The 19,100-nt window shown below is 44.4% G+C and overlaps 1 protein-coding gene and 1 long non-coding RNA gene across 12 annotated transcripts in view; both read right to left on the bottom strand.

Moving 5' to 3' along the window:
* Positions 1–19,100, bottom strand: part of LOC118392700 (RAS guanyl-releasing protein 2-like) — an 85,361-nt gene that overhangs the window by 9,427 nt on the left and 56,834 nt on the right. The gene's annotated exons all lie outside the window — the stretch shown is intronic.
* On the bottom strand, positions 8–18,249 carry LOC127906725 (uncharacterized). Of its 8 annotated transcripts, none has more exons than XR_008062622.1 (3): positions 17,825–18,249; positions 11,372–13,723; positions 8–1,737 (listed from the first exon to the last, which is right to left on the bottom strand). It is a non-coding gene; the product is annotated as an uncharacterized LOC127906725 (long non-coding RNA). The 8 variants fall into 8 exon arrangements; XR_008062624.1 differs by lacking the exon at positions 8–1,737 and adding an exon at positions 2,509–2,884; XR_008062625.1 differs by lacking the exon at positions 8–1,737 and adding an exon at positions 5,383–6,280.

The following is a 19,100-nucleotide window of genomic DNA, read 5'->3' as shown; positions in this document are numbered from 1 at the left end:
TGGAGAGAGGGGGGGGGGGGTGTAGAGAGAGAGAAGTAATTTGTCACTTCTTTTCATGAGATTCTTGGAACATGAAGGAGACAGAGGGAGGTGGGGGAAGTGACAGATGAAGGCAGAGTAACGAGGAGAAAAGAGAGAAGAGGATGAAAAATACAGAGGAGGAGCAGGTGGTTGTGGGTAGAGAGAGAGGGAGAGGTAGAGAGAGAGACAGGTAGAAACAAAGAGTGACGGCTGGAAAAAAAGAGACTGGTCGGTAAACTTTCCAAATGTCGACAAAACAAATTACGCTACACAAGGTGAGCTGTTTTTGTGTCTGTAAAATTAATTATGCAGGAAATGAAATATTGATATAATAATCATCACATCAAAATCACGCGATGATATTGTGTGTTCAACTCATTACGATTGTGGCAAGCATGCAGTTTATCAGGCTCCAGATGAAATACGTTACGATGAACTTTACAGGATGGTGAAAGTGGCTGCTTGAAGCTCGATGCTCCTTCATAATTAATATCAGGGGTCTTATTTCAAATGTTTTTTAATTGAACCTTTATTTAACTAGGCAAGTCAGTTAACAACAAGCTCTTATTTACGATGACGGCCTACCCCAGCCAAACCCTCCCACAACCCTTAACGACGCTGGGCCAATTGTGCACTGCCCTATGGGACTCCAGGATCACGGCCGGTTGTGATACAGCCCGAGATCTGTAGTAATGCAACTAGCACTGAGATGCACCGCTGCACCACTCGGTAAGGTTATTCTGGTGACACGGTCATCGATGTCGTAAAGACAACAGCTTTTTTTGTCCATAATAATCTCATTATGTAGGCTATACCCTCACTGTATCTGGTAGCTGTAGACTATACCCTCACTGTATCTGGTAGCTGTAGGCACACTGTATCTGTTAGCTGTATGTATTACCCTCACTGTATCTGGTAGCTGTACCCTCACTGTATCTGTTAGCTGTAGGTATTACCCTCACTGTATCTGGTAGCTAGACCCTCACTGTATCTGGTAGACTATACCCTCATTGTATCTGTTAGCTGTAGACTATACCCTCACTGTATCTGGTAGCTGTAGACTATACCCTCACTGTATCTGGTAGCTGTAGACTATACCCTCACTGTATCTGTTAGCTGTAGACTATACCCTCACTGTATCTGGTAGACTATACCCTCATTGTATCTGTTAGCTGTAGACTATACCCTCATTGTATCTGTTAGCTGTAGACTATACCCTCACTGTATCTGGTAGCTGTAGACTATACCCTCACTGTATCTGTTAGCTGTAGACTATACCCTCATTGTATCTGTTAGCTGTAGACTATACCCTCACTGTATCTGGTAGCTGTAGACTATACCCTCACTGTATCTGGTAGCTGTAGACTATACCCTCACTGTATCTGTTAGCTGTAGACTATACCCTCATTGTATCTGTTAGCTGTAGACTATACCCTCACTGTATCTGGTAGCTGTAGACTATACCCTCACTGTATCTGGTAGCTGTAGACTATACCCTCACTGTATCTGGTAGCTGTAGACTATACCCTCACTGTATCTGGTAGCTATACCCTCACTGTATCTGGTAGCTATACCCTCACTGTATCTGGTAGCTGTAGACTATACCCTCACTGTATCTGGTAGCTGTAGGCACACTGTATCTGTTAGCTGTATGTATTACCCTCACTGTATCTGGTAGCTGTACCCTCACTGTATCTGTTAGCTGTAGGTATTACCCTCACTGTATCTGGTAGCTAGACCCTCACTGTATCTGGTAGCTATACCCTCACTGTATCTGGTAGACTATACCCTCATTGTATCTGTTAGCTGTAGACTATACCCTCACTGTATCTGGTAGCTGTAGACTATACCCTCACTGTATCTGGTAGCTGTACCCTCACTGTATCTGTTAGCTGTAGGTATTACCCTCACTGTATCTGGTAGCTAGACCCTCACTGTATCTGGTAGCTATACCCTCACTGTATCTGTTAGCTGTAGACTATACCCTCACTGTATCTGGTAGCTGTAGACTATACCATCACTGTATCTGGTAGCTGTAGACTATACCCTCACTGTATCTGTTAGCTGTAGACTATACCCTCATTGTATCTGTTAGCTGTAGGCTATACCCTCACTGTATCTGTTAGCTGTAGACTATACCCTCACTGTATCTGTTAGCTGTAGACTATACCCTCACTGTATCTGTTAGCTGTAGACTATACCCTCACTGTATCTGGTAGGTGTAGACTATACCCTCACTGTATCTGTTAGCTGTAGGCACACTGTATCTGTTAGCTGTAGGCTATACCCTCACTGTATCTGGTAGCTGTACCCTCACTGTATCTGGTAGCTGTAGACTATACCCTCACTGTATCTGGTAGCTGTAGACTATACCCTCACTGTATCTGGTAGCTGTAGACTATACCCTCACTGTATCTGGTAGCTGTAGACTATACCCTCACTGTATCTGTTAGCTGTAGACTATACCCTCATTGTATCTGTTAGCTGTAGACTATACCCTCACTGTATCTGGTAGCTGTAGGCTATACCCTCACTGTATCTGGTAGCTGTAGGCTATACCCTCACTGTATCTGTTAGCTGTAGGCTATACCCTCACTGTATCTGTTAGCTGTAGGCTATACCCTCACTGTATCTGTTAGCTGTAGGCTATACCCTCACTGTATCTGTTAGCTGCAGACTATACCCTCACTGTATCTGTTAGCTGTAGACTATACCCTCACTGTATCTGGTAGCTGTAGACTATACCCTCACTGTATCTGGTAGCTGTAGGCTATACCCTCACTGTATCTGGTAGCTGTAGACTATACCCTCACTGTATCTGTTAGCTGTAGGCACACTGTGTCTGTTAGCTGTAGGCTATACCCTCACTGTATCTGGTAGCTGTACCCTCACTGTATCTGGTAGACTATACCCTCATTGTATCTGTTAGCTGTAGACTATACCCTCACTGTATCTGGTAGCTGTAGGCTATACCCTCACTGTATCTGGTAGCTGTAGACTATACCCTCACTGTATCTGTTAGCTGTAGACTATACCCTCATTGTATCTGTTAGCTGTAGACTATACCCTCACTGTATCTGGTAGCTGTAGACTATACCCTCACTGTATCTGGTAGCTGTAGACTATACCCTCACTGTATCTGGTAGCTGTAGACTATACCCTCACTGTATTTGTTAGCTGTAGACTATACCCTCATTGTATCTGTTAGCTGTAGACTATACCCTCACTGTATCTGGTAGCTGTAGACTATACCCTCACTGTATCTGGTAGCTATACCCTCACTGTATCTGGTAGCTATACCCTCACTGTATCTGGTAGCTGTAGACTATACCCTCACTGTATCTGGTAGCTGTAGGCACACTGTATCTGTTAGCTGTATGTATACCCTCACTGTATCTGGTAGCTGTACCCTCACTGTATCTGTTAGCTGTAGGTATTACCCTCACTGTATCTGGTAGCTAGACCCTCACTGTATCTGGTAGCTATACCCTCACTGTATCTGGTAGACTATACCCTCACTGTATCTGTTAGCTGTAGACTATACCCTCACTGTATCTGGTAGCTGTAGACTATACCCTCACTGTATCTGGTAGCTGTAGACTATACCTCACTGTATCTGGTAGCTGTAGGTATTACCCTCACTGTATCTGTAGACTAGCTGTATCTGGTAGCTGGGTAGACTACCCTCACTGTATCTGGTAGCTGTAGACTATACCCTCACTGTATCTGTAGCTGTAGACTATACCCTCACTGTATCTGGTAGCTGTAGACTATACCCTCACTGTATCTGGTAGCTGTAGACTATACCCTCACTGTATCTGTTAGCTGTAGACTATACCCTCACTGTATCTGTTAGCTGTAGACTATACCCTCACTGTATCTGTTAGCTGTAGACTATACCCTCACTGTATCTGTTAGCTGTAGACTATACCCTCACTGTATCTGTTAGCTGTAGACTATACCCTCACTGTATCTGGTAGCTGTAGACTATACCCTCACTGTATCTGGTAGCTGTAGGCTATACCCTCACTGTATCTGGTAGCTGTACCCTCACTGTATCTGGTGTAGGCTATACCCTCACTGTATCTGGTAGCTGTACTATACCTCACTGTATCTGGTAGCTGTAGACTATACCCTCACTGTATCTGGTAGCTGTAGACTATACCCTCACTGTATCTGGTAGCTGTAGACTATACCCTCACTGTATCTGTTAGCTGTAGACTATACCCTCACTGTATCTGTTAGCTGTAGACTATACCCTCACTGTATCTGTTAGCTGTAGGCTATACCCTCACTGTATCTGGTAGCTGTAGGCTATACCCTCACTGTATCTGGTAGCTGTAGGCTATACCCTCACTGTATCTGTTAGCTGTAGGCTATACCCTCACTGTATCTGTTAGCTGTAGGCTATACCCTCACTGTATCTGTTGTAGCTATACCCTCACTGTATCTGTTAGCTAGACTATACCCTCACTGTATCTGTTAGCTGTAGACTATACCCTCACTGTATCTGGTAGCTGTAGACTATACCCTCACTGTATCTGGTAGCTGTAGGCTATACCCTCACTGTATCTGTTAGCTGTAGACTATACCCTCACTGTATCTGTTAGCTGTAGGCACACTGTATCTGGTAGCTGTACTATACCCTCACTGTATCTGGTAGCTGTACCCTCACTGCATCTGTTAGCTGTAGACTATACCCTCATTGCATCTGTTAGCTGTAGACTATACCCTCACTGTATCTGGTAGCTGTAGGCTATACCCTCACTGTATCTGGTAGCTGTAGACTACCCTCACTGTATCTGTTAGCTGTAGGCACCTCACTGTATCTGGTAGGCTATACCCTCACTGTATCTGGTAGACTAGACCCTCATTGTATCTGTAGCTGTAGACTATACCCTCATTGTATCTGGTAGCTGTAGACTATACCCTCACTGTATCTGGTAGCTGTAGACTATACCCTCACTGTATCTGGTAGCTGTAGACTATACCCTCACTGTATCTGGTAGCTGTAGACTATACCCTCACTGTATCTGTTAGCTGTAGACTATACCCTCATTGTATCTGTTAGCTGTAGACTATACCCTCACTGTATCTGGTAGCTGTAGACTATACCCTCACTGTATCTGGTAGCTGTAGACTATACCCTCACTGTATCTGTTAGCTGTAGACTATACCCTCATTGTATCTGGTAGCTGTAGACTATACCCTCACTGTATCTGGTAGCTGTAGACTATACCCTCACTGTATCTGGTAGCTGTAGACTATACCCTCACTGTATCTGGTAGCTGTAGACTATACCCTCACTGTATCTGTTAGCTGTAGACTATACCCTCATTGTATCTGTTAGCTGTAGACTATACCCTCACTGTATCTGTTAGCTGTAGACTATACCCTCACTGTATCTGTTAGCTGTAGACTATACCCTCACTGTATCTGGTAGCTGTAGACTATACCCTCACTGTATCTGGTAGCTATACCCTCACTGTATCTGGTAGCTATACCCTCACTGTATCTGGTAGCTGTAGACTATACCCTCACTGTATTTGTTAGCTGTAGACTATACCCTCATTGTATCTGTTAGCTGTAGACTATACCCTCACTGTATCTGGTAGCTGTAGACTATACCCTCACTGTATCTGGTAGCTGTAGACTATACCCTCACTGTATCTGGTAGCTATACCCTCACTGTATCTGGTAGCTATACCCTCACTGTATCTGGTAGCTACACCCTCACTGTATCTGGTAGCTATACCCTCACTGTATCTGGTAGCTGTAGACTATACCCTCACTGTATCTGGTAGCTGTAGGCACACTGTATCTGGTAGCTGTAGACTATACCCTCACTGTATCTGGTAGCTATACCCTCACTGTATCTGGTAGACTATACCCTCACTGTATCTGGTAGCTGTAGACTATACCCTCACTGTATTTGTTAGCTGTAGACTATACCCTCATTGTATCTGTTAGCTGTAGACTATACCCTCACTGTATCTGGTAGCTGTAGACTATACCCTCACTGTATCTGGTAGCTGTAGACTATACCCTCACTGTATCTGGTAGCTATACCCTCACTGTATCTGGTAGCTATACCCTCACTGTATCTGGTAGCTATACCCTCACTGTATCTGGTAGCTGTAGACTATACCCTCACTGTATCTGGTAGCTGTAGGCACACTGTATCTGTTAGCTGTATGTATTACCCTCACTGTATCTGGTAGCTGTACCCTCACTGTATCTGTTAGCTGTAGGTATTACCCTCACTGTATCTGGTAGCTAGACCCTCACTGTATCTGGTAGCTATACCCTCACTGTATCTGGTAGACTATACCCTCATTGTATCTGTTAGCTGTAGACTATACCCTCACTGTATCTGGTAGCTGTAGACTATACCCTCACTGTATCTGGTAGCTGTACCCTCACTGTATCTGGTAGCTAGACCCTCACTGTATCTGGTAGCTATACCCTCACTGTATCTGGTAGACTATACCCTCATTGTATCTGTTAGCTGTAGACTATACCCTCACTGTATCTGGTAGCTGTAGACTATACCATCACTGTATCTGGTAGCTGTAGACTATACCCTCACTGTATCTGTTAGCTGTAGACTATACCCTCATTGTATCTGTTAGCTGTAGACTATACCCTCACTGTATCTGGTAGCTGTAGGCTATACCCTCACTGTATCTGTTAGCTGTAGACTATACCCTCACTGTATCTGTTAGCTGTAGACTATACCCTCACTGTATCTGGTAGGTGTAGACTATACCCTCACTGTATCTGTTAGCTGTAGGCACACTGTATCTGTTAGCTGTAGGCTATACCCTCACTGTATCTGGTAGCTGTACCCTCACTGTATCTGGTAGCTGTAGACTATACCCTCACTGTATCTGGTAGCTGTAGACTATACCCTCACTGTATCTGGTAGCTGTAGACTATACCCTCACTGTATCTGGTAGCTGTAGACTATACCCTCACTGTATCTGGTAGCTGTAGACTATACCCTCATTGTATCTGTTAGCTGTAGACTATACCCTCACTGTATCTGGTAGCTGTAGGCTATACCTTCACAGTATCTGGTAGCTGTAGGCTATACCCTCACTGTATCTGGTAGCTGTAGGCTATACCCTCACTGTATCTGTTAGCTGTAGGCTATACCCTCACTGTATCTGGTAGCTGTAGACTATACCCTCACTGTATCTGGTAGCTGTAGACTATACCCTCACTGTATCTGTTAGCTGTAGGCACACTGTATCTGTTAGCTGTAGGCTATACCCTCACTGTATCTGGTAGCTGTACCCTCACTGTATCTGGTAGCTGTAGGCTATACCCTCACTGTATCTGGTAGACTATACCCTCATTGTATCTGTTAGCTGTAGACTATACCCTCACTGTATCAGGTAGCTGTAGACTATACCCTCACTGTATCTGGTAGCTGTAGACTATACCCTCACTGTATCTGGTAGCTGTAGACTATACCCTCACTGTATCTGTTAGCTGTAGACTATACCCTCATTGTATCTGTAGACTATACCCTCACTGTATCTGGTAGCTGTAGACTATATCCTCACTGTATCTGGTAGCTGTAGACTATACCCTCACTGTATCTGGTAGCTGTAGACTATACCCTCACTGTATCTGGTAGCTGTAGACTATACCCTCACTGTATCTGTTAGCTGTAGACTATACCCTCACTGTATCTGTTAGCTGTAGACTATACCCTCACTGTATCTGGTAGCTGTAGGCTATACCCTCACTGTATCTGTTAGCTGTAGACTATACCCTCACTGTATCTGTTAGCTGTAGACTATACCCTCACTGTATCTGTTAGCTGTAGACTATACCCTCACTGTATCTGGTAGCTGTAGACTATACCCTCACTGTATCTGTTAGCTGTAGGCACACTGTATCTGTTAGCTGTAGGCTAAACCCTCACTGTATCTGGTAGCTGTACCCTCACTGTATCTGTTAGCTGTAGGTATTACCCTCACTGTATCTGGTAGCTAGACCCTCACTGTATCTGGTAGCTATACCCTCACTGTATCTGGTAGACTATACCCTCATTGTATCTGTTAGCTGTAGACTATACCCTCACTGTATCTGGTAGCTGTAGACTATACCCTCACTGTATCTGGTAGCTGTACCCTCACTGTATCTGTTAGCTGTAGGTATTACCCTCACTGTATCTGGTAGCTAGACCCTCACTGTATCTGGTAGCTATACCCTCACTGTATCTGGTAGACTATACCCTCATTGTATCTGTTAGCTGTAGACTATACCCTCACTGTATCTGGTAGCTGTAGACTATACCATCACTGTATCTGGTAGCTGTAGACTATACCCTCACTGTATCTGTTAGCTGTAGACTATACCCTCATTGTATCTGTTAGCTGTAGGCTATACCCTCACTGTATCTGTTAGCTGTAGACTATACCCTCACTGTATCTGTTAGCTGTAGACTATACCCTCACTGTATCTGTTAGCTGTAGACTATACCCTCACTGTATCTGTTAGCTGTAGACTATACCCTCACTGTATCTGGTAGCTGTAGGCTATACCCTCACTGTATCTGGTAGGTGTAGACTATACCCTCACTGTATCTGTTAGCTGTAGGCACACTGTATCTGTTAGCTGTAGGCTATACCCTCACTGTATCTGGTAGCTGTACCCTCACTGTATCTGGTAGCTGTAGACTATACCCTCACTGTATCTGGTAGCTGTAGACTATACCCTCACTGTATCTGGTAGCTGTAGACTATACCCTCACTGTATCTGTTAGCTGTAGACTATACCCTCACTGTATCTGGTAGCTGTAGACTATACCCTCACTGTATCTGGTAGCTGTAGGCTATACCTTCACTGTATCTGGTAGCTGTAGGCTATACCCTCACTGTATCTGTTAGCTGTAGGCTATACCCTCACTGTATCTGTTAGCTGTAGGCTATACCCTCACTGTATCTGTTAGCTGTAGGCTATACCCTCACTGTATCTGTTAGCTGTAGGCTATACCCTCACTGTATCTGTTAGCTGCAGACTATACCCTCACTGTATCTGTTAGCTGTAGACTATACCCTCACTGTATCTGGTAGCTGTAGACTATACCCTCACTGTATCTGGTAGCTGTAGGCTATACCCTCACTGTATCTGGTAGCTGTAGACTATACCCTCACTGTATCTGTTAGCTGTAGGCACACTGTGTCTGTTAGCTGTAGGCTATACCCTCACTGTATCTGGTAGCTGTACCCTCACTGTATCTGGTAGCTGTAGGCTATACCCTCACTGTATCTGGTAGCTAGACCCTCACTGTATCTGGTAGACTATACCCTCATTGTATCTGTTAGCTGTAGACTATACCCTCACTGTATCAGGTAGCTGTAGACTATACCCTCACTGTATCTGGTAGCTGTAGACTATACCCTCACTGTATCTGTTAGCTGTAGACTATACCCTCATTGTACCTGTTAGCTGTAGACTATACCCTCACTGTATCTGGTAGCTGTAGACTATACCCTCACTGTATCTGGTAGCTGTAGACTATACCCTCACTGTATCTGTTAGCTGTAGACTATACCCTCATTGTATCTGTTAGCTGTAGACTATACCCTCACTGTATCTGGTAGCTGTAGACTATACCCTCACTGTATCTGGTAGCTGTAGACTATACCCTCACTGTATCTGGTAGCTGTAGACTATACCCTCACTGTATCTGGTAGCTGTAGACTATATCCTCACTGTATCTGGTAGCTGTAGACTATACCCTCACTGTATCTGTTAGCTGTAGACTATACCCTCACTGTATCTGGTAGCTGTAGGCTATACCCTCACTGTATCTGTTAGCTGTAGACTATACCCTCACTGTATCTGTTAGCTGTAGACTATACCCTCACTGTATCTGTTAGCTGTAGACTATACCCTCACTGTATCTGGTAGCTGTAGACTATACCCTCACTGTATCTGTTAGCTGTAGGCACACTGTATCTGTTAGCTGTAGGCTAAACCCTCACTGTATCTGGTAGCTGTACCCTCACTGTATCTGTTAGCTGTAGGTATTACCCTCACTGTATCTGGTAGCTAGACCCTCACTGTATCTGGTAGCTATACCCTCACTGTATCTGGTAGACTATACCCTCATTGTATCTGTTAGCTGTAGACTATACCCTCACTGTATCTGGTAGCTGTAGACTATACCCTCACTGTATCTGGTAGCTGTACCCTCACTGTATCTGTTAGCTGTAGGTATTACCCTCACTGTATCTGGTAGCTAGACCCTCACTGTATCTGGTAGCTATACCCTCACTGTATCTGTTAGACTATACCCTCATTGTATCTGTTAGCTGTAGACTATACCCTCACTGTATCTGGTAGCTGTAGACTATACCATCACTGTATCTGGTAGCTGTAGACTATACCCTCACTGTATCTGTAGCTGTAGACTATACCCTCATTGTATCTGTTAGCTGTAGGCTATACCCTCACTGTATCTGTTAGCTGTAGACTATACCCTCACTGTATCTGTTAGCTGTAGACTATACCCTCACTGTATCTGTTAGCTGTAGACTATACCCTCACTGTATCTGTTAGCTGTAGCTGTAGGCTATACCCTCACTGTAGCTGGTAGGTGTAGACTATACCCTCACTGTATCTGTTAGCTGTAGGCACACTGTATCTGGTAGCTGTAGACTAAACCCTCACTGTATCTGGTAGCTGTAGACTACCTCACTGTATCTGGTAGCTGTAGACTATACCCTCACTGTATCTGGTAGCTGTAGACTATACCCTCACTGTATCTGGTAGCTGTAGACTATACCCTCACTGTATCTGGTAGCTGTAGACTATACCCTCACTGTATCTGTTAGCTGTAGACTATACCCTCACTGTATCTGTTAGCTGTAGACTATACCCTCACTGTATCTGGTAGCTGTAGGCTATACCTTCACTGTATCTGTAGCTGTAGGCTATACCCTCACTGTATCTGTTAGCTGTAGGCTATACCCTCACTGTATCTGTTGGCTGTAGGCTATACCCTCACTGTATCTGTTAGCTGTAGGCTATACCCTCACTGTATCTGTTAGCTGTAGGCTATACCCTCACTGTATCTGTTAGCTGCAGACTATACCCTCACTGTATCTGTTAGCTGTAGACTATACCCTCACTGTATCTGGTAGCTGTAGACTATACCCTCACTGTATCTGGTAGCTGTAGGCTATACCCTCACTGTATCTGGTAGCTGTAGACTATACCCTCACTGTATCTGTTAGCTGTAGGCACACTGTGTCTGTTAGCTGTAGGCTATACCCTCACTGTATCTGGTAGCTGTACCCTCACTGTATCTGGTAGCTGTAGGCTATACCTCACTGTATCTGGTAGCTAGACCCTCACTGTATCTGGTAGACTATACCCTCATTGTATCTGTTAGCTGTAGACTATACCCTCACTGTATCAGGTAGCTGTAGACTATACCCTCACTGTATCTGGTAGCTGTAGACTATACCCTCACTGTATCTGGTAGCTGTAGACTATACCCTCACTGTATCTGTTAGCTGTAGACTATACCCTCATTGTACCTGTTAGCTGTAGACTATACCCTCACTGTATCTGGTAGCTGTAGACTATACCCTCACTGTATCTGGTAGCTGTAGACTATACCCTCACTGTATCTGTTAGCTGTAGACTATACCCTCATTGTATCTGTTAGCTGTAGACTATACCCTCACTGTATCTGGTAGCTGTAGACTATACCCTCACTGTATCTGGTAGCTGTAGACTATACCCTCACTGTATCTGGTAGCTATACCCTCACTGTATCTGGTAGCTATACCCTCACTGTATCTGGTAGCTGTAGACTATACCCTCACTGTATCTGGTAGCTGTAGACTATACCCTCACTGTATCTGGTAGCTGTAGGCACACTGTGTCTGTTAGCTGTAGGCTATACCCTCACTGTATCTGGTAGCTGTACCCTCACTGTATCTGGTAGCTGTAGGCTATACCCTCACTGTATCTGGTAGCTGTAGACTATACCCTCACTGTATCTGGTAGCTGTAGACTATACCCTCACTGTATCTGGTAGCTATACCCTCACTGTATCTGGTAGCTATACCCTCACTGTATCTGGTAGCTGTAGACTATACCCTCACTGTATCTGGTAGCTGTAGACTATACCCTCACTGTATCTGGTAGCTGTAGGCACACTGTGTCTGTTAGCTGTAGGCTATACCCTCACTGTATCTGGTAGCTGTACCCTCACTGTATCTGGTAGCTGTAGGCTATACCCTCACTGTATCTGGTAGCTAGACCCTCACTGTATCTGGTAGACTATACCCTCATTGTATCTGTTAGCTGTAGACTATACCCTCACTGTATCAGGTAGCTGTAGACTATACCCTCACTGTATCTGGTAGCTGTAGACTATACCCTCACTGTATCTGGTAGCTGTAGACTATACCCTCACTGTATCTGTTAGCTGTAGACTATACCCTCATTGTACCTGTTAGCTGTAGACTATACCCTCACTGTATCTGTTAGCTGTAGACTATACCCTCACTGTATCTGTTAGCTGTAGACTATACCCTCACTGTATCTGTTAGCTGTAGACTATACCCTCACTGTATCTGTTAGCTGTAGACTATACCCTCACTGTATCTGTTAGCTGTAGACTATACCCTCACTGTATCTGGTAGCTGTAGGCTATACCTTCACTGTATCTGTTAGCTGTAGACTATACCCTCACTGTATCTGTTAGCTGTAGGCTATACCCTCACTGTATCTGGTAGCCGTAGGCTATACCCTTACTGTATCTGGTAGCTGTAGACTATACCCTCACTGTATCTGTTAGCTGTAGACTATACCTTCACTGTATCTGGTAGCTGTAGGCTATACCCTCACTGTATCTGTTAGCTGTAGGCTATACCCTCACTGTATCTGTTAGCTGTAGACTATACCCTCACTGTATCTGGTAGCTGTAGGCTATACCCTCACTGTATCTGGTAGCTGTAGACTATACCCTCACTGTATCTGGTAGCTATACCCTCACTGTATCTGTTAGCTGTAGACTATACCCTCACTGTATCTGGTAGCTATACCCTCACTGTATCTGGTAGCTGTAGGCTATACCCTCACTGTATCTGATAGCTGTAGGCTATACCCTCACTGTATCTGTTAGCTGTAGACTATACCCTCACTGTATCTGTTAGCTGTAGACTATACCCTCACTGTATCTGTTAGCTGTAGACTATACCCTCACTGTATCTGTTAGCTTTAGACTATACCCTCACTGTATCTGTTAGCTGTAGACTATACCCTCACTGTATCTGTTAGCTGTAGACTATACCCTCACTGTATCTGTTAGCTGTAGACTATACCCTCACTGTATCTGTTAGCTGTAGACTATACCCTCACTGTATCTGTTAGCTGTAGACTATACCCTCACTGTATCTGGTAGCTGTAGGCTATACCTTCACTGTATCTGTTAGCTGTAGACTATACCCTCACTGTATCTGTTAGCTGTAGGCTATACCCTCACTGTATCTGGTAGCTGTAGGCTATACCCTCACTGTATCTGTTAGCTGTAGGCTATACCCTCACTGTATCTGTTAGCTGTAGACTATACCCTCACTGTATCTGTTAGCTGTAGACTATACCCTCACTGTATCTGGTAGCTGTAGACTATACCCTCACTGTATCTGGTAGCTGTAGGCTATACCTTCACTGTATCTGGTAGCTGTAGGCTATACCCTCACTGTATCTGTTAGCTGTAGGCTATACCCTCACTGTATCTGTTAGCTGTAGGCTATACCCTCACTGTATCTGTTAGCTGTAGGCTATACCCTCACTGTATCTGTTAGCTGTAGGCTATACCCTCACTGTATCTGTTAGCTGCAGACTATACCCTCACTGTATCTGTTAGCTGTAGACTATACCCTCACTGTATCTGTTAGCTGTAGGCACACTGTGTCTGTTAGCTGTAGGCTATACCCTCACTGTATCTGGTAGCTGTAGACTATACCCTCACTGTATCTGTTAGCTGTAGGCACACTGTGTCTGTTAGCTGTAGGCTATACCCTCACTGTATCTGGTAGCTGTACCCTCACTGTATCTGGTAGCTGTAGGCTATACCCTCACTGTATCTGGTAGCTAGACCCTCACTGTATCTGGTAGACTATACCCTCATTGTATCTGTTAGCTGTAGACTATACCCTCACTGTATCAGGTAGCTGTAGACTATACCCTCACTGTATCTGTTAGCTGTAGACTATACCCTCACTGTATCTGTTAGCTGTAGACTATACCCTCATTGTACCTGTTAGCTGTAGACTATACCCTCACTGTATCTGGTAGCTGTAGACTATACCCTCACTGTATCTGGTAGCTGTAGACTATACCCTCACTGTATCTGTTAGCTGTAGACTATACCCTCATTGTATCTGTTAGCTGTAGACTATACCCTCACTGTATCTGGTAGCTGTAGACTATACCCTCACTGTATCTGGTAGCTGTAGACTATACCCTCACTGTATCTGGTAGCTGTAGACTATATCCTCACTGTATCTGGTAGCTGTAGACTATATCCTCACTGTATCTGGTAGCTGTAGACTATACCCTCACTGTATCTGTTAGCTGTAGACTATACCCTCACTGTATCTGGTAGCTGTAGGCTATACCCTCACTGTATCTGTTAGCTGTAGACTATACCCTCACTGTATCTGTTAGCTGTAGGCTATACCCTCACTGTATCTGTTAGCTGTAGGCTATACCCTCACTGTATCTGTTAGCTGTAGGCTATACCCTCACTGTATCTGTTAGCTGTAGGCTATACCCTCACTGTATCTGTTAGCTGCAGACTATACCCTCACTGTATCTGTTAGCTGTAGACTATACCCTCACTGTATCTGTTAGCTGTAGGCACACTGTGTCTGTTAGCTGTAGGCTATACCCTCACTGTATCTGGTAGCTGTAGACTATACCCTCACTGTATCTGTTAGCTGTAGGCACACTGTGTCTGTTAGCTGTAGGCTATACCCTCACTGTATCTGGTAGCTGTACCCTCACTGTATCTGGTAGCTGTAGGCTATACCCTCACTGTATCTGGTAGCTAGACCCTCACTGTATCTGGTAGACTATACCCTCATTGTATCTGTTAGCTGTAGACTATACCCTCACTGTATCAGGTAGCTGTAGACTATACCCTCACTGTATCTGTTAGCTGTAGACTATACCCTCACTGTATCTGTTAGCTGTAGACTATACCCTCATTGTACCTGTTAGCTGTAGACTATACCCTCACTGTATCTGGTAGCTGTAGACTATACCCTCACTGTATCTGGTAGCTGTAGACTATACCCTCACTGTATCTGTTAGCTGTAGACTATACCCTCACTGTATCAGGTAGCTGTAGACTATACCCTCACTGTATCTGGTAGCTGTAGACTATACCCTCACTGTATCTGGTAGCTGTAGACTATACCCTCACTGTATCTGGTAGCTGTAGACTATACCCTCACTGTATCTGGTAGCTGTAGACTATATCCTCACTGTATCTGGTAGCTGTAGACTATACCCTCACTGTATCTGTTAGCTGTAGACTATACCCTCACTGTATCTGGTAGCTGTAGGCTATACCCTCACTGTATCTGTTAGCTGTAGACTATACCCTCACTGTATCTGTTAGCTGTAGACTATACCCTCACTGTATCTGGTAGCTGTAGACTATACCCTCACTGTATCTGTTAGCTGTAGGCACACTGTATCTGTTAGCTGTAGGCTAAACCCTCACTGTATCTGGTAGCTGTACCCTCACTGTATCTGTTAGCTGTAGGTATTACCCTCACTGTATCTGGTAGCTAGACCCTCACTGTATCTGGTAGCTATACCCTCACTGTATCTGGTAGACTATACCCTCATTGTATCTGTTAGCTGTAGACTATACCCTCACTGTATCTGGTAGCTGTAGACTATACCCTCACTGTATCTGGTAGCTGTACCCTCACTGTATCTGTTAGCTGTAGGTATTACCCTCACTGTATCTGGTAGCTAGACCCTCACTGTATCTGGTAGCTATACCCTCACTGTATCTGGTAGACTATACCCTCATTGTATCTGGTAGACTATACCCTCACTGTATCTGGTAGCTGTAGACTATACCATCACTGTATCTGGTAGCTGTAGACTATACCCTCACTGTATCTGTTAGCTGTAGACTATACCCTCATTGTATCTGTTAGCTGTAGGCTATACCCTCACTGTATCTGTTAGCTGTAGACTATACCCTCACTGTATCTGTTAGCTGTAGACTATACCCTCACTGTATCTGTTAGCTGTAGACTATACCCTCACTGTATCTGTTAGCTGTAGGCTATACCCTCACTGTATCTGGTAGGTGTAGACTATACCCTCACTGTATCTGTTAGCTGTAGGCACACTGTATCTGTTAGCTGTAGGCTAAACCCTCACTGTATCTGGTAGCTGTACCCTCACTGTATCTGGTAGCTGTAGACAGATACAATGAGGGTATAGTCTACCAGATACAGTATCTGGTAGCTGTAGACTATACCCTCACTGTATCTGGTAGCTGTAGACTATACCCTCACTGTATCTGGTAGCTGTAGACTATACCCTCACTGTATCTGTTAGCTGTAGACTATACCCTCACTGTATCTGTTAGCTGTAGACTATACCCTCACTGTATCTGGTAGCTGTAGGCTATACCTTCACTGTATCTGGTAGCTGTAGGCTATACCCTCACTGTATCTGTTAGCTGTAGGCTATACCCTCACTGTATCTGTTAGCTGTAGGCTATACCCTCACTGTATCTGTTAGCTGTAGGCTATACCCTCACTGTATCTGTTAGCTGTAGGCTATACCCTCACTGTATCTGTTAGCTGCAGACTATACCCTCACTGTATCTGTTAGCTGTAGACTATACCCTCACTGTATCTGGTAGCTGTAGACTATACCCTCACTGTATCTGGTAGCTGTAGGCTATACCCTCACTGTATCTGGTAGCTGTAGACTATACCCTCACTGTATCTGTTAGCTGTAGGCACACTGTGTCTGTTAGCTGTAGGCTATACCCTCACTGTATCTGGTAGCTGTACCCTCACTGTATCTGGTAGCTGTAGGCTATACCCTCACTGTATCTGGTAGCTAGACCCTCACTGTATCTGGTAGACTATACCCTCATTGTATCTGTTAGCTGTAGACTATACCCTCACTGTATCTGGTAGCTGTAGACTATACCCTCACTGTATCTGGTAGCTGTACCCTCACTGTATCTGGTAGCTGTAGACTATACCCTCACTGTATCTGTTAGCTGTAGACTATACCCTCATTGTATCTGTTAGCTGTAGACTATACCCTCATTGTACCTGTTAGCTGTAGACTATACCCTCACTGTATCTGGTAGCTGTAGACTATACCCTCACTGTATCTGGTAGCTGTAGACTATACCCTCACTGTATCTGTTAGCTGTAGACTATACCCTCATTGTATCTGTTAGCTGTAGACTATACCCTCACTGTATCTGGTAGCTGTAGACTATACCCTCACTGTATCTGGTAGCTGTAGACTATACCCTCACTGTATCTGGTAGCTGTAGACTATACCCTCACTGTATCTGGTAGCTGTAGACTATACCCTCATTGTATCTGTTAGCTGTAGACTATACCCTCACTGTATCTGGTAGCTGTAGACTATACCCTCACTGTATCTGGTAGCTGTAGACTATACCCTCACTGTATCTGGTAGCTATACCCTCACTGTATCTGGTAGCTATACCCTCACTGTATCTGGTAGCTGTAGACTATACCCTCACTGTATCTGGTAGCTGTAGACTATACCCTCACTGTATCTGTTAGCTGTAGGCACACTGTGTCTGTTAGCTGTAGGCTATACCCTCACTGTATCTGGTAGCTGTACCCTCACTGTATCTGGTAGCTGTAGGCTATACCCTCACTGTATCTGGTAGCTAGACCCTCACTGTATCTGGTAGACTATACCCTCATTGTATCTGTTAGCTGTAGACTATACCCTCACTGTATCTGGTAGCTGTAGACTATACCCTCACTGTATCTGGTAGCTGTAGACTATACCCTCACTGTATCTGGTAGCTGTAGACTATACCCTCACTGTATCTGTTAGCTGTAGACTATACCCTCATTGTACCTGTTAGCTGTAGACTATACCCTCACTGTATCTGTTAGCTGTAGACTATACCCTCACTGTATCTGTTAGCTGTAGACTATACCCTCACTGTATCTGGTAGCTGTAGACTATACCCTCACTGTATCTGTTAGCTGTAGACTATACCCTCACTGTATCTGTAGCTGTAGACTATACCCTCACTGTATCTGGTAGCTGTAGGCTATACCTTCACTGTATCTGTTAGCTGTAGACTATACCCTCACTGTATCTGCTGTAGGCTATACCCTCACTGTATCTGGTAGCCGTAGGCTATACCCTCACTGTATCTGGTAGCTGTAGACTATACCCTCACTGTATCTGTTAGCTGTAGACTATACCTTCACTGTATCTGGTAGCTGTAGGCTATACCTCACTGTATCTGGTAGCTGTAGACTATACCCTCACTGTATCTGGTAGCTATACCCTCACTGTATCTGTTAGCTGTAGGCTATACCCTCACTGTATCTGGTAGCTATACCTCACTGTATCTGGTAGCTGTAGGCTATACCCTCACTGTATCTGATAGCTGTAGGCTATACCCTCACTGTATCTGGCTGTAGACTATACCCTCACTGTATCTGTTAGCTGTAGACTATACCCTCACTGTATCTGTTAGCTGTAGACTATACCCTCACTGTATCTGTAGCTTTAGACTATACCCTCACTGTATCTGGTAGCTGTAGACTATACCCTCACTGTATCTGTTAGCTGTAGACTATACCCTCACTGTATCTGTTAGCTGTAGACTATACCCTCACTGTATCTGTTAGCTGTAGACTATACCCTCACTGTATCTCTGGTAGCTGTAGACTATACCCTCACTGTATCTGTTAGCTGTAGACTATACCCTCACTGTATCTGGTAGCTGTAGACTATACCCTCACTGTATCTGGTAGCTGTAG

The sequence above is a fragment of the Oncorhynchus keta genome, chromosome 13, assembly GCF_023373465.1.
Source record: "Oncorhynchus keta strain PuntledgeMale-10-30-2019 chromosome 13, Oket_V2, whole genome shotgun sequence".
NCBI classification, from domain to species: domain Eukaryota; kingdom Metazoa; phylum Chordata; class Actinopteri; order Salmoniformes; family Salmonidae; genus Oncorhynchus; species Oncorhynchus keta.
Note: the sequence above shows the minus strand (reverse complement) of the source record. Positions and strands in the feature narration are given on the sequence as shown.